Below are 14,469 nucleotides of genomic sequence, written 5' to 3' on the forward strand. Positions count from 1 at the left end.
AGGTTGAAAAGTTACTCAGTGTTTGTTTAAGCTTTCTTATAGATCAATGTACTTTTCATTTTAGCTATCTAACTTGTGTTATTGTGTTTAATCCCTAAAAGACTACAGATCCAACTGCGATCCAGACACAGGTGCTCAGATGGCTTCCTATCATCCTTGGGGACAACCCCACAAACTTCTTCAAAGCAGGCTTTGTAAGTAAGCTCTTGCTTTCTTATCATTTTCACCATGACACTCTTATATTGATTTAAGTTGTTTTTCCAATGAGAAATGTAATGTAATGATGGTGCTATTGTGTTATTCATTACCTTGACATTGGGATGCTTCTCATTGAGCGTGCTGTGCTCACATCTTCCCAGCATCTCAGTCCAATCTCGTTGGACATCACTGGGGGAGAAGTCCTGATGGACAACATTCAAGATCTGCCAAAAGCAATGTGCATTCTATTACATACAGTATGCACTCCATATTGACTACCCCAAGACTATGAAGCTCATATTTCAGTTCATCCAAAAAAAAATCAGCTTGCAATGTAAAGAGATGTCAAGTCTACTGTAAGAAGCTTTTTTTTTTTTTTTGCCACACCAGCAAAACACTTTCTGACCTGTGGGGTAAACTTTTTTATTTTCTGTAAAACAAGCCAACAGACAGACACACACACACACACACACAAACAAAAGACACATTCAACACCCACACATAATTGTTTCAGTTATTTGAAATGACCTTTTTCAGATTTATCTTTTTAGGTTGGACGTGTTGACCTGATGTTAAGTTTGTCATACTGTAACAAGTTTGGCTGTGTTTTGAATGTTTTGCCATTTTTCTTAAAAATAAAACGCATTGAAGTATTTAGAGGTGTTCCTTCATTTCCATCCAATTTGATTGAAACAAAAATAATCAAAAGCTAATTAAATTAGAGGAAAATACAGTAACTGTAATAAATGATGAGTAGCAATAACTAGTCATATTAGCTAGTTTTATCTAATGATTTTGAGTACACACTAATAAATATAATACTAAACGTAAGGTTCTATGTTAATACAACTCGACATATTTAGTTTTAGCTTGTGTAAAAAGTTAGGGTTCCATGTTAATACGACATATTTAGTTTCAGCTTGTGGACCCCAATCATTTCGAACAACATAATTCCATCAATTACAACAAGATGCAAGAGTATTATGGAGAAAAAAAACATCCACAAAGAAGAACATAATAAAATATTCTAATGGTTAACTAACCTTTCTCTTTGTTGTCCTCATTATTGCCTCCTTAGAAGACAAGCAAGGCTCAGGATAGAAGTCAGAGGGCCATTGTCTGAATGAGTGAGGACAAGAAGAGGCGGAAAACCAATCAACCCCTGTAAGCCACCACCAGAATTCAACACTCCCTATACTAACAATAGCTTTGCTGGCTCCTCTTACAAACTTAAGGGAGGCAAGGTGCCTCACACCTTCCCTTGCATATTGATGTGATCATAAAAGTCAAAGACACAAGGACTGTAAACAGCTGGGAATGAGACCTTTAATGGGTGACGAGTGCTCTCCTAGAGCCTGGAATAGACCAAGGGATAAGTAAAGGAGATGTGAATTCTAGTGAGGAGGCAAGTAGGGACAAGGTCTGTTTGGATGTGATGTGATTGAGAGAAGACAGCTTGGGTCAGGGTTGGATTACTAGCCACGTGTGTTGTAAGAACACACTTTCACTATACTTGGGTTGAAATTCATGTCAGGTGAATCAATTCATAGACAAATACAGATTAAGAGATAGATAATTAGATAGAATTTAGAAGTGGATACCATCATCATCATCATTATCATATTATACAGTATATCATATCACGTTCCGGGGTTAAATATTGATTTATATGGTATATACGATACTTTACATGCAAAATTTCTTTTTCCATTCACTCCATATGGTGCATACAGTACATCATGGGTTTCTCATGGGCTTATCACCTGTTGCCGCTGGTGAAAGAAAGAACAAAAACCTGTCCTGACCACTTGCGTCACAAGCTGTCCCCAAGCTGTCCTTTGAACCAGCAAGCCCGAGGAATTTCACAAGTTATCTTTGTCCTCAAGGATAAAGGGAAGAAAACAATGTCCTGTCAACAGGAGCAGGACAAGGGCACTTGCAGCAGGCATCTTCTGGGTAGAAGTCTGGAGTATAGGTCACAGCAACATGAATCTGTTCCAGTGCCCTAATATATGCCGTGTGTTTAGGATTTTACTTTCTGAAAAAGGCATTGGAGGAAATGTATTTTTAATCCATCAAGGAGGGAAGATAATACCATACAAAAAATCTAACTCTACAGTTTAAAAAAATGCACTTTCCATGGAAAAGTGAAATACAAACTACTTATACTAAGACTATGTTTAAACAGATAAAAATTTTGTTTTATCTGAACTGATGTACAGTAGGTATTTTTTTTTGTTAAAACTGGTAAATTGCAGAACAAGTCATTTAACTAGAGAATGCATTTCCTGAAGGAAATATGGGTGAATGCTGAAAGCTGGAAGCTGAATGAGCTGAATAAATTGTTGAAACTATGCTGAATTAAGTTAAGAAACTGCTGAAGAAATCTTGAAGAGATGAAAAAATATGAAGAGTATGAAATGGTTGGAAATTACTTGAATTGTTGAAGATCAGTATGAAGAAATTGAAAGTCTGAAGTCTACTCAGATTTACTTAAAAGTGACAGTATGAAAACATTTTTGAACCATTACTAATGTAGATTAAACAATATCTGAATAGTAAAAGTAGAAGATGAAAGATGGAGGATGTATGAAATGGTTGGAAATTACTTAAATTAGTGAAGAATAGTATGAATGAATTGAAAGGTTAAAGTGCACTCAGATTTATTTAAAACAGTTTGAAAACATTTTTTGAACCATTACTAATATAGATGAAACAATATCTGAAGTGTAAAAGTAGAATAATATAGAAGTAGTTACAATCCGTTAAAGGGCAGAATAACTAAAAATAACTACAACATATCTGAAGGGTAAAAGTAAAACATGTTAATAAAAAGTTTGAGGAAAATGTAGAAATCCTGCATATTTATAGTTTAACAGTTGAATGGTTGAAATCTGAAATAGGTGAGAAAATATTAAAAAGTAAAACTTATAAGAAGGATGTCGAATTTGTATGAAATGTTTAGAAAATTGCTTGAATTTTTGAAGATTAGTATGAAAAAATTAACATTTAAGTCTTCTCAAATAAATAAATATATTATTAACAGCTTGAAAGCATTTGTTGAACAAATATGTATAAAGATGAAGCAATACCTGAAGTCTATAACTTGTAAGCAGGAGGCTGAATGATATGGAATGGATGCAAATGCCAGAATTGTTTAAAATCAGTGTAAAAAAGAGTGTTAAGATATACATTTATGAATGAAAAATGCGAAAGTCCTTAAATGGTTGAGAAATGGTCTGAATTGTTGGAATTAATGAGAAAAAGTTCAAGTCCTTCAAAGTAAAGGGTTAAAGAGGTGGAAAAGCCGAAAGTCAGGACATGAAGAAGCTCCAAATCCTGAAATCTCCATTACCAGAACAAACTGAAATGTATGTAAGAGAAATAAATTATTAGAGATGTTTAAAAATTCCCCTCAAAGATATAAACTCATTTAGAGCTGTAAGCCAGTGTGTCTCTGTGTTTGTGTGTCTCTCTGTCTGTGTGTGTGTGTGTGTGTGTCTCTCTCTCTGTGTCTGCACCACACAGAGCAGAGCAGTGAGATTTGAGCTCGGTACAGCTCCCGAACAACAGCCTCTGAAAAGAGAACCGTACCTCTTATCAGAATGTGGTCATGACTAACGGGGCAAGGAGACCTTCCTGAGCGAGCCAATGTGCATTAATTGTTTGTAGGGCAAAAACTTTTCTCACAGTCGCAAGAAAGATAAGGAGGTCATTTCTGCTTTTCTCAGAAAATCAGCTTGAATGGGAGTCAATGAGAGGAAGAGAGGGAACTGGCTGCACTTAGAGGCTCCGAGTTTAAATTCTGTTAGTCTCTCTGCGTTTTCGAGCACACTGTGAGACACAGAACAAGCTTGTCTACAAAAGTGGGGGAAAATTATGTGTCTAGAGTGAAATTTGTGGCCGTGGCGACAGGTTAGAGAGCAAAGTGTCAGAGGATTTTTAGACTCTCTGTCACTCTAACTGCCGACGTCACCACTCTAGCTCTGAACATTCCGTGCCATTGACTCCAATGATAAATCTGAATTTTGTCAAAAATGATCATGAACAGTTGAAGGGTACTGATCAATAATGGTAGAAGATATGAAAAAGTTTAATGTACCGTGAATACTTGAAAGTTTTGTGAACGTTTTAGAAGTTGAATGAAGTCTGTAGGTGAAAGTATGTTGAAGCAGATGAAGTTCAAAGAAGGAGAAGATTTGAAGAGTTTGAAGACTGTTTCAATGTATTCCTATGGGAAATAAATCAATAAAGTTTGAATATTTTGAAAAGTATGAATGATATGAAAAAGTTGAATGTAAGCCGGAATCTCCTGAAGAAGCCGCACGTTTTGATATATGAATTGTTTGAATAGTAGAAAGTATGAAGAAGTAGTTAAGGGCCAAAAAAGGGAAGAATTAAGAAAAAGAATAAAGATTTGAAGAATAGTGTGAATGCTTTCAGCATTCGCCCTAATTAGCATATTCTACATGGGGTCACTAAGGGGCCGTCCACACGAACCCGGGTATTTTTGAAACCGTGTGTTTCTCTTCACAGTTTGGCCTTTCGTCCACACGTAACCGCAATTGTCGGCTCCTGAAACCGGAGTTTTTTGTAACCGGAGTCCAGGGTGAACTTTTTCGAAAACTCCAGTTTCAGCAGTCATGTGTGGACAGGAAACCGGACATTTTTCATAAATCCCCGCCCCCCCTTAGTAACTGTTGCTAGCACGTCAAGTTCTCGACGCTGACCATGCGCTGACCACTCAGACGCTACTGTGAATATCAATAATCACTAAACATGTGGACACTAATACAAAATCGCGTGGTCACCATATGTAAACATAATGCTGATATGGCGAAAATAGGCTTTTATCAAATTGTAAATTGCGGTCACTTCCTCACTGTTTTGCATCCTCCCGTCCTGTACATTTGTTTTCAATGAAGCCTTTTAGAATCAATCAGTGGATCGATGGATTATCGTTAGGATGTGTGTATTTGTGTATTTTCGTATCTGTCATAAACAAGAGTATACGGGCGGGGTGTGTTAGTAGCACGGACTCGTCTCGCGGTGCCGGTCAGTTTGAGCTGTTTGAGCCTCCACTCTCTCTGTACAAGTTACAGCTGCTTTCCTGTTATGAGTGACATCATCACCTACTGCTTTGGAATGCACATGACATTGTTTGAGACGGATTTGCGGTTTCATGTGGACGGAGTTATTTTTTATCACACTGGTGGTGTGGACGCAATTTTTTTTTAACCGGGGTCCATAAAAGTTCGGTTTCAAAAATACCCGTGTTTGTGTGGACAAGGCCTAACATGCTTAGTGCAGAGCAGTTCCACAAGCAGACAACATTCTATCTAGAACCAGACATACAACTGATAAAGTAGCATTTGTGTCACTATCCCTAGAATTTGACTGATCAGCTAATGACAGTTTTAACATTTTAACTTATGCGCTGCTGAGAAATACTTTGTAACTTTGTAACGTGTTACACCCAACACTGATATTATCTTGTCAAAGTGTGATTAAAGTAATGCGTTACTGTAATCACATTACTTTTTAACCAGTTAACGCACACCCGTACCGCCCACGGTACGGCTCCAGAAGGTGGCGCTAGCATCAATTACTCCCGAACATTTTTAACAGCAGCCCATAAGCATATATATTCATGTTATACATTGTTAGAAAGCTTAGATCGCCCCGATCAATTCAAGACCACCCATGATTTTTTTGGTTGCTCACAGCCCTAACAGGATTAGCAGTTATGTCGGCTAGCCGCTAAGCTAACGTATGATGCGTACATACCTTTCAAGTCTTCCCTTTATCCACAGCTGATCTACAGTGACCATCTTATGACACAAGACCGTTTGTACAGCTTGCCAAGTACCCATGCTTGTGAAATATGAAATCCGCTTCCTTCTAACCGAAGTATTTTCCTCAATATGTCCATGTGTTTAGTCCAATGCGTAACGTAATACACACGGATCAAAACAAAAACCGGCCCTGTTACCGCATTTTACGAGTTGCACGGCGATCTGTGACTACATGTGATTGAATGTTTACATCCGTGAGGTCTTCCTGCTTCAAACGACACCCCTCAGTAGCCAATCGGTGGCGAGGATGAGCCGGGACATGTCTCGAAAGCCAATGAGGACACGTGACGATGAGACTGACAACGTGACTTTGATTGACAGCTGCTTGAGCCAATAGAAATTGTCCGTGAAATGAAGCCGATAACCTTTTAGCCAATAGTCTGAGGTTTTCAACGGTGTATGACACTACGCCATCACGTTTGGTTGCTGATAAACAAACCCCCGTGTATCCGACGTGCGCGCCACCCGCTCCGCCGCATAGAAATACACAATGCAGATAGGCGTATAGTTCTATAATCCACTGCTTTTAGGGGTGCGCCCTCTACTGCGCGCCAGGAGTTTAGCGGTTGTATTTTTTTTGTTTCTTTTGGTCTTTTGACTTGAAATTTGGACTGCAGGAAGCCAAGACCTGTGGCTGTGGCCTAATTGTGTCTATAGCCTGCTGAGAGGTCCGTGAATGTCTGTACCCATGTCATTCTATAGGCAAACCTATGGGCGGGGAAACAATTTAATCATTCTAACCTTTGCCATTTTTGTCAGTAAAGTCACAGAATCAAAAAAAACACCTTAACAGTAATCCTGAGAGTGTTACCTTTACAATGATACCAGGCACATCTCTGAATCTTAAACTATGTGGGATCTGTGCTGCTCACAACTTGGGCATGGCGTTATGGCAAAAAACATGGGGCGTGCATTAAGAGGTTAAGTAACAACAAAAAGACTGCCCCCCCCCAGTAGTGTAAGGCATTACTCTTCTGAATGTAGTAATCACATTACAGTTCGCTATGTTACATCACCTTTCACCCGCAGGGTTTTTGCAGCTCGGAACCAATCAGGAAGGGTTTGGTCAGTCGCTCAGTCGGCTGTCCTGCCTGGTCTTCAGATCTCGAGAAACACCGTGTCATGTCACAGCCGCCTGTGGCGGAGTGTGATGCTCCGTCGGCCGACGCAGACAGGGTATGTCGGTCTCACTGACATGTGCCACAGCAGGACCACAGAAAGCAGCAAGACCAAGATGCCAGTCTGTGGGGCTTCTCCACCGCGGAGAAGCCCCACTTTGTAGTGGCAGGCGGCTGTGGCAAGACACCGTATTTCTCGAGACATTAGACGGCCGTGGCAGACTGGGCCAGTCTCGGTCCTCCGCCCTTCCTGATCGGCCCCGAGCTGCAAAAACCCCGCGGATGAAGCAGAGCGGCTGGTGCGCCAGCCCAGTCTCACCCACACTTCAACACCTGTCCTGCATGGGTTACGCATGGCCGACCTGTTTTAAATTACATATTACTCCTTTTAAAAGTGGCCTAATCAGGTTACTGTGTATACTAAGTATTTAGTTACCGTATGATAGTGACTTCATTCCCTGAAAAAAAAAGGCTAATAATAATAACCTATAAAAAATAAAACAGGACAGCGGAGAAAAAATGTAACGAGTAATGTAACTAATTACTTTCTCCAGGGAGTAATCAAGTAATGTAAGGCATTACTATTTTTGAGAGTAATGTGGAATGTGGAATATATTACTTTCATGGGGGGCGACCCCCATTCCGGCTTGACGCGATCGCTCACGGAAAATAGACCAGATGAAACGATCACTGCAGGGCGCGAGCCGGCGGCGCGTCTGGTGTGTGTGAATGACACAATCAGTTAACATGGGCCGGTGTGTCCCCGGCCGGCTAATGGTGTACGTAAGGGATAATGTATGGTTTGGAGGTTGTTATGGAGAAATAAACCCTGACAGGTTGTATGGAACATACAACATGAAGGGGTTTATTTCTCCATAACAACCGACCAACTATACATTATCCCGCTTATTACACGGTTTACGAGTAAAATAATTAATTTGAAGCACAATATTGATCAAAATACGACTTTAATCGATTTATAATTGGATCATTTAGAGAATCTGCAAGACTGGTCACGTCCGCTGTTTTGCTGAGCCTCCTTCCGGTCACGCATTTGAAGCCTTTGATAATCAATCAGTATATTGATGGATTACCTACACGTGTTACGATGTGTGTATTGTGTGTAGTCGTATCTGTCATAAACAAGAGATTAACTTTACTGTTTACGGAGCGTGTTTGTGTCGCGGAGTCGCGGTGCCACCAAAACAAGAGGAGAGCTGTGACACCGCGAGTCAGAGGCTCTGATCAGCAGGTTTGGTTTTCAGCCACAATGTGGAAGGAGCCTCCACTCTCCCTGTAACAAGTTACAAGTCATTTATCTAACATCACAATTAGTCCGAAGCTGTTTAATGATGGTAAAAATGAAACATAAGGTAAATATCCTGCATAGTTTCTCTTTTCTGTGCTGCGCTGATCAGAGCGACGTCCCTAGCAACGGTCTGTTATACTTGACAACGGTCATTATACAGAAATAACGGACCGTAGGATGTAGCGATGGACCAATCAGAGAGCAGCATTCAATAGAGCCGTGTAATAAAGTGGGCTAATGTACAAGACACAAAAGAAACCGATGTGTACCCCTTCCGGGATTCGATCTCCGGCCACCTGTGTGGCAGGCAACTACCCACTTTACTACCGCAGCAGTCAATTCACATGCTTTACGACAGCACATTTACACCGTGTCCTAACTGGATGCGAAGCGAGCAAGCGACAGCTGCGAAATTAATGGTTTTCTATTGTAATTAGAGCCCGACACCTGGTTTCTATTTCTGTCGTTCGCCTCGTGTTGACAGCGCCATGGATAAGGAGCTGTTAACCAACTTTTCGAAATGGCACACCTTTTTCCAGCTTCGGAATGGCGCCCCTTTTTCAAAAATAATTAAGGGCCAGCATTCCGAAACATTAAAGTAAACGGAATGGCGGCCCTTCGGAATGGCACACTGGAACCACTTTTTTGAGTAACGAGCCCCAGCACTGGATAACACACATGCAAAACCTAACATACCCCATCCTTGTCCTAAAGCAGAAGTAAGCGATCCGGTCGTTTCGGCTAATGCTGCGTTCCAGGCAGGCTTTAGAAACCGTAAATTACAGCTTCAAGTCACAACTTATGACTTTGTAGCGTTCCAGGCAACCCACTCGTGTTTTTCCGACCTGTTTTACCTGTGAAAGTGCACTATAACGGCCACTGTTAACTTCCAACCCGTGAACTCATACCAGATCGAACTGGTACGACTTCACAGGTCGGAAAAACACGAGTTACGGGCTGCCATGAACGCACCATAACAGTCCTCGTCCCGACGTCACCACATTCACGGCGTCCCTTGGCTGCACACACAGCCCTGCATGCCGTTCTCTCTCCTCATTGGATAAAAACTGTAGGATACGAGAAAAGTTTTCTCCTTGGCTCAGAGCAGAGCAGAGTGACTGACAGACCCGTGTTTCGGTCCAAACACTCTATGTAAGTGATTGCTGTTGGACGATATAACTATTTAAGACTTATATTAACACAAATATTCTGCTTACTTCTGCTTTAATAGGCTAGCTGTTTAATTTTAAATATATTAGTGCATGTACTGTGTGTGTATGTACTATTTCTCCAATAATATGGTACAGTATATGGTGTAAATACAAGCTCTTTAATGCATTATAAGTCATTAATTGCTGCTTCAACAAATACACAAGTATACCATCACCTGTTCAGTTATGTAAAGCTAATAACTTTAAAGCTGTGGTGTGTAACTTTGTCCATTAATTCTCTGTTCCATACAAGATATAACTTTGGGCACTTGCACCGGTAGGAGGGACAGAGGTGGGAAAGAGGAGTACTTGTGCTGGAGTGCACAGCGCACGAAACTTGGAAAGTGCGCCTTGTTTGAGAAACTAGAGCCCTGAAGCTTTAAATGCTAACTGGAATATATGAGATCAGGGCTCTGTTATAACTTACCTTATACAACAGTTAGTTCCGACCGGTCCCAACCGAGCAATTTGATTGGACAAGAGACGTTCCATGAGTGCTGATATACAGTATAACAGCACTGCGACTTTTTACGGACGTTATCACAGGAGCTAAGTCAGAGCCACGCTCCCCATACAGGAGCTGCCCCATCTCTCTGCTGCTACTACAGTTAGAAATGGACCTGAACATTAAAACCTGGACCTGACCTGGTCCGTCTAATTGGAGATAAATCTCTACTAAATCCGGCTGGAAAAAAATCGCCGCGGGGGCAACTACGTTTTGACGGCGATGTGTTTTGATATTAGCGTTAGCTGTTGTTAGCCACGTAGCTCAGCTACTTAGCTTCAACTGTGTTTATATTGATTACATAGCAGATAAACAAATGTAATACGGTATCGATAACGTCTCTGTATGTCTTCACGCTGGTCCTGTTGCTCCGGTGCTAATCAGACATGGGCTCAGAACCAGAACCAGCACTGGAAGCAGCTCGGTGGAAAAGCTTGTAGCTAGTAGCAAGCTAGTATGAAATGTTTATGTGTTGCCTGGCAACAGCCTTGTCTCCCTTCCAGTTGCGGAACTATTTCTGTTGGCGGAGCCAAATAAATGATTAAATAAACAAACAAATCATAATCTCTTGTAGTTTATTACTGTTCTAAAATGTGCTCGTAGCACTGTTGTATAAAAGCAATATCACACTCGAGGTCGTGCTGTTGTACTGTATATCAGCACGGTGTGATTATCTGCGGCCTCGTGCCTATGACCGAATCACAGCCCTGCTGATGTAGGCCTACAACAGCACTCCCTCTCGTGTGATATTGCTTAAATAATTGCCTTCTTTCTGGTACCCACCTTTCTTCAATCGTGAGGACTAATAGGTTAAGTTTAACCACATCCTGTCTACAAACAAAATATTCTATTTTCCATTTTGGGGTTTTTATGGACTATTTTATGTACCAGGTAGCCTACTCATAATAAAAAAATCCCTATATCAAAATCTTGGCTGTTCAAAAAGCTACAGAAGATGCTCCTTTTCCAGCTTCAGCTAGGTGGACAATGCATGCACTGAAGGTATCATGATTTCTAGAGATTGCACTAGAATCCCAAGCCAAATCTGAAACATTTATGGTTTTAATGCATCACTACCACTACTGCTCTGTAGGGGTGTAACGGTATATGTATTCATTCCGTGCCGTCACAGTACAGGGGTCACGGTTCGGTGCACACAGTCACACGACTAATACGTCTAAGGGAATTTTTTTTTTTAAAAAGAAAAAAAAGTTGAGTCCTCACTCCAATCTAGGTGGCGGTAAAGAGCCTCAAAGCTGCTAGCAACTGTCATAACAGACGAAGAAGAGATGAGAGTGCGAAGTTAGAGGAGAGCAGCCTGCCTCATTTATGTCACCCGTAGGGCTTCTCAATGAAACACGATGGCAACGGCATGACCATAGACTGTAAAGCAATGTCCGTCGCCGATGTTTCACGGATGCGCGGTGCGTCACTAAAAACGCATCAAACACATGTTCACCCCGATATGTCAATCACTGGTGCAAAGAAAAAGACAAGTTGTGTGCAACAACTTATCCCGCTGCTTTTAAGCTTCTTGACATGAAAACAGACGGTACCTGAAACATAACCAAAGCAACTGGCATCTGGCCTAAAATGACTGTGTAAACCAACATGATGTTAGTTTCTTGTTTTATTTTATAATAGTTGCCAGTTGTCAAGTGCAAGTTTTTTTCCTCTAGAATTAATGAATGGCATTATACGACTCCTAATGCACTTGTTTTATTTTATATTCTTTTTTTTTTTTTTTACTTTTATAACACATAATACATTCAATTAGTGTTGTCACGGTACCAAAATGTTTTTCGATACTTTTCGGTACTTTTCCAAACACAAAAAATGTCATTATTGACTTTATTTTAATAGAAAATCTTAGAACTATAACATATGTAGCCTTTAAGTAAATAATCAGTAAATCAATAAACAATCTGCTGCAGGATTAAAATTGAAATTTCCATCTATTCTAATCTGAACTCTAAGTTAAATCATTAGTGGTCTATTTAAAAATGAATATCAACTGCATTATTTGAGGTCTGAAAACACTCAAACACACACCTATTGTTTCCCATATGTAGACCTGATGTAGACCAATGTGTGGTGCAGCGTCACAGAATCAAGACCAAGCCACAAAATGACTGCTTTTTTTTTCCCATTAATCTCCGCGTAGCGCTCTATCACGAGAGAGAGAGAGAGAGCATGCATGTCTGATCCGCAGTAAAAACGAAACTTATCAACCAGCTGTGTTTGCATTAATTAACGAGTCTGTGGCGGCCCGTCTCTCTCACGCGCTGCGCACACACACACACAAAAACACAGGCACATGGACAGGTGGCACTGTAACGGTAATTTAAAAAAGCACCTTCGTTTGTGGCTCACTCGCTCGCTCGCCTCGGCTCAAATTACAATGCAACGACTTCACAGGGCGACGTCACCGCTGCCGACGGCGCAAAATGAAAGTACCGGTCCCATCTAAGCGCAGCATAGTACCTTTTTAAATGCCTCAGTACCCCGGTACCAATTTAGTACCGGTATACCGAACAATAGGGATGTGCACTGTTACCCGAGTACCCGGTTACCCGAGTAGGCAATCTGCTATCCGGTTATGAATTTATTATCCGGTTAACCTAGGTTTTAAAAAACGGCACGTTAGAGCGCAGTCTAGTGTCGGATCAAACTACATCATCATGCCATGGTTCGGCTTTTTGTAATGTTAAACAGTTTTGGATCAAGCAATGTGATTTTCTGCTGTGTAAAAGCGTTTTTGGATCAAGCCTCAGACTTTCAAACCTTTTACAATAATCTGTGGTGGTTCCCTCGGCGTAAACCGTCGGGAGGGAGACGACAGGTGTCATCAAGTCTGTTAGAAAATATGCTTTCAGTTTAAAAACATTCTGAAACCTTCCCAGTTATTTCCTGAAACGATGCGAGGCAGAGAGGACCAAAGGCACCAAAATGTAGTGTGGACTAATAAATAAGCACCGCTAATGATTTTTAAAAAAGAAAAAAAAGTTTTCTCCTCCGAGGCAGCCGCGGCATAAATGCGCTGCGCTCAGAGCGCATGCAGCGCATTTATTCCCCGGCATAAAGATGCACATATGCCCCATATGTGCATCTTAAACTCCAGTCTCTACTCTTATTATCCACCTGATATTATGTCTGACGACGCTGTGTGTCAGTAATGCGACTGTCTGACGGACAGAGCACATTTATGCCCCGGCTGCGCTCTGTCCGTCAGACATGACGTCATTTTATTTTTTATTACAGTATTCGGTTACCCGGGTACGACAAGGTTAGGATACTCGGTTAGAAAATTATTCAAAATGCCCATCCCTACCGAACAACCCTACATTCAATTAGTGTCTGTTGTTGGCTTTTGACACCACCTTTAGAGAAAATTGGAAAACGTAACAATGAGGTAGAGAAAGTTTTCACCCAGTTCCAAGTCATCAAAACATGTCCATCTCTTCATGTCAAATAATGTTTTCCATGTACACCTCTGCTGTTGGTAACAAAGAGAAAGGTCTACCATATGACCAGTGTCAGACAATAGACATAACTGCAAACACTGTTGAGTGATAAGAGATCTCACAGCTGCGACCTTGGCCTTGTCTTGCCTTGCTGCAGACAACAGCTGCAGCTCTTTATTCTCCCTCTTGAAATGTATTTCACACCCTATCACTTGACAGACTGTTGTTGAGGTTCAGAGCTCTGGATTTTTAACGTCCCACAAATCCTCCTGTGTGTTAGTCTACCTTATAGTATATATGTACATATATATATATATATATATATATATATATTTACATATATATATATATATATATATATATATATATATAAAATTTCAGAATGTACAGGCACAGTCTATGATAAATAAGTCTGCCCTGAAAGAAACACACATAAAGATAAATAACCATAGATCTGATATAAGTATTAGTATTCTAATAAGTGATTACTTTTCTGAGATATTAAATGTGAAGACAAAACATTTTAAGACATTTAAGTTATGTTTTTTTTTAAGTATAATAAACAAAACAACCAATTTAATATATTTAGGTAAGCAAAAAGCCACTCGGTTAATTTTATTTCCGACTTTATTTAAAATAGCTTACTGGCACATAATCAAATTACTTAAAGGACTGTAGCCTGCCCTTGTTCCCTCACTTCCTGCCTCCCCCTTTCTTTGTCATGGTCCAATCTGGCCTTGTTCACAAGGTGACAGCAACAAATAGCAGCACTAGGCTCTACCCAATTTGGAGAATGCTTTTTGTGACAG

The 14,469-nt window shown here is 40.5% G+C and overlaps 1 long non-coding RNA gene across 1 annotated transcript; it reads right to left on the reverse strand.

The window, feature by feature from the left end:
• Window positions 1–308: 308 nt before the first annotated feature.
• On the reverse strand, window positions 309–13,917 carry LOC146970612 (uncharacterized). Its single transcript, XR_015037980.1, has 3 exons — window positions 13,783–13,917; window positions 1,242–1,317; window positions 309–422 (listed from the first exon to the last, which is right to left on the reverse strand). It is a non-coding gene; the product is annotated as an uncharacterized LOC146970612 (long non-coding RNA).
• Between the last annotated feature and the right edge of the window lie 552 nt (window positions 13,918–14,469).

Source organism: Trachurus japonicus, chromosome 17 (genome assembly GCF_045865225.1).
Source record: "Trachurus japonicus isolate A0001 chromosome 17, Traja_1.0".
NCBI classification, from domain to species: domain Eukaryota; kingdom Metazoa; phylum Chordata; class Actinopteri; order Carangiformes; family Carangidae; genus Trachurus; species Trachurus japonicus.